This window comes from Coptis chinensis, chromosome 1, assembly GCF_015680905.1.
Source record: "Coptis chinensis isolate HL-2020 chromosome 1, ASM1568090v1, whole genome shotgun sequence".
NCBI classification, from domain to species: Eukaryota; Viridiplantae; Streptophyta; class Magnoliopsida; order Ranunculales; family Ranunculaceae; genus Coptis; species Coptis chinensis.
The window spans coordinates 68763359-68765435 of NC_141456.1; the positions used below are offsets into that span (position 1 = coordinate 68763359).

Below are 2077 nucleotides of genomic sequence, written 5' to 3' on the forward strand. Positions count from 1 at the left end.
TTTTCTGCATTTTCTCTTTTTATTGTCAGCCCTACCCAGCCCAGCCCTTAGTCCCATCACGTATGAGGTTTCGAGTTGGGCTTCAGGCAATTGACTTTTCGTCTATATAAGTATTAAAATAAATCATTAGCTAAAAAGAATGTTCTTTCTTTTGTCTTCCACACAAAAATCTATTATTTTCTAGCATGTACGTGTAATACTTTTCCCTAATAATAGATGTTTCCTGAGTTAACATGTAAAATGTGGCCGGCCCTAATTTTCATGTTGGGTCGGGTCTTTTTGGGTTTGAGCCTTTTTTAGTTGGGTTAGGGTCGGGTTTTGGGTAAAATTGCTATCTCTAACTGGAATGAATGCTAACTGTTCATTTTATAATGCAGGAGAGACTTGATGTAAATTTCGCCAAAGCTGAGTTCATATTTTTTCTCGAACAACCACAAGCTTATTTGTTTCTATATAACACACTAAACGTTCGAGGATTCTTACACTGCTTCATTGGACATAAGCTCCTTAAATAATGCTTTAAATTAACTGGTGCACTAGTTGGTTTATTTTATATTATTACTGGTAAATGCTCTTCTTCGACACGGATGACTTTTACAATTCATGTGAGTTTATGATTTGTCTTCTGTTATAACTAGGGTGGTTGGTTTTTGCAGGCAGAAGATGAAAGCTCTTGGAGGTGGGGAAAGGTATTTGATATCTACTTCACATAATGAAGGATGGGACAGTCATTTTGAACCTACATTTCATCAAACATCGTTACCTACATTTTGGACCGACAATGGTTAAGAGAATAATGTGGTGAGATAATGAAAAATGGTGGTTCACAACATTCTGGAGATGAACTAGCTATAACTCTTTGTCGGGTGCTTGATTATGACAAAGTGCATAGATAAATTTTATGTAGTATATTTTACCTTAATTGCTTTCTTGTGTGTAGCGAGCTTCGAAGATACTAGTTTTAAAGATCTTGTGAAAGGGGAGGATTATAATTGTTGTTTTGGTTTGAGATACTATGTTTGATGGGCTAAAAAATAATATATAGTTTCAAAATCTTATGATATGGTGTCCATTAGTAGAGACGAAATATCACCAGTATCATAGAGTTCAGTATCCCTAACCAGCCTTTAGAACATCTCGAAGTGTGTACGTTATTTATGTCTTGGAATGACCCATCTATCTTAGACTTCTTTATAGGACATAAGTTCGTTATATTAATGAACTTGTGCACTAGTTGGTTTGTTATATATATATTATTATTATTTTATTTTATTCCAATGAAAGACTAGTTGGTTTATTATTTGACAGTTATGACTGGGGTCGTTGGTTTTTGCAGGTAGAACATGAAAGCTATTGGAGGTGGGGAAAAGTACGTGACAACTACTTCCCATAATGAAGGATCAATTATTGTTACTTACATTTTGAACCAACGATGTTTAAGAGAATAATGTGATCTGATAGTGAAAATGGTGGTTCACAACATTCTGGAGAGGAACTAGCTATAGCTCTGTCAAGTATTTGATTCTGACAAAGTCAGAAATGAGGTACTGCCTGCATAGATAAATTTTCAATAGTCTATTTTACCTTAATTACCTTCTCACTGTTTGTCAACTACCTTCAGAGATACTGCTTTTGAAGATCTTGTGAAAGGGAAGAAGTTTTGGTTGGATATGTTGTATTTGATGTCCTAACAAACAATATATATTTTCAAAATATTATGAGAATGACTTTTGCTGTCTATTTATTCTCGAGACTATCGATGAAATATCACCAGTATCATAGATTCAGTTGATAGGGTTATATCTTAAAAGCATTCTTTTGTATTAACTTTAATTCTTTTTATATTTTGAAATGAGAATCATATAAAGCGAAATGTTATGTATATTATATATGTTATTAGTTATATCGTGCCTAATACTTTATGTTGTAGATGATATGGTGTGGACACAAAAGATCATATATCATCGATGCATTATAAAGTATAAGTAATCGTTCACAACCTAGATGGATTTGGACAAACCATTGGTACGATTTTAATATAATATGGTATTAGTCTATTTTGACTATGGGATTACTG

At 33.3% G+C, this 2077-nt stretch overlaps 1 long non-coding RNA gene across 1 annotated transcript; it reads left to right on the forward strand.

Annotated features, from left to right (window-relative positions):
* The first annotated feature begins 324 nt into the window (after positions 1-324).
* LOC147525070 (uncharacterized) lies at positions 325-1738 on the forward strand. Its single transcript, XR_015197716.1, has 3 exons — positions 325-564; positions 657-801; positions 1337-1738. It is a non-coding gene; the product is annotated as an uncharacterized LOC147525070 (long non-coding RNA).
* The last annotated feature ends 339 nt before the right edge of the window (positions 1739-2077 follow it).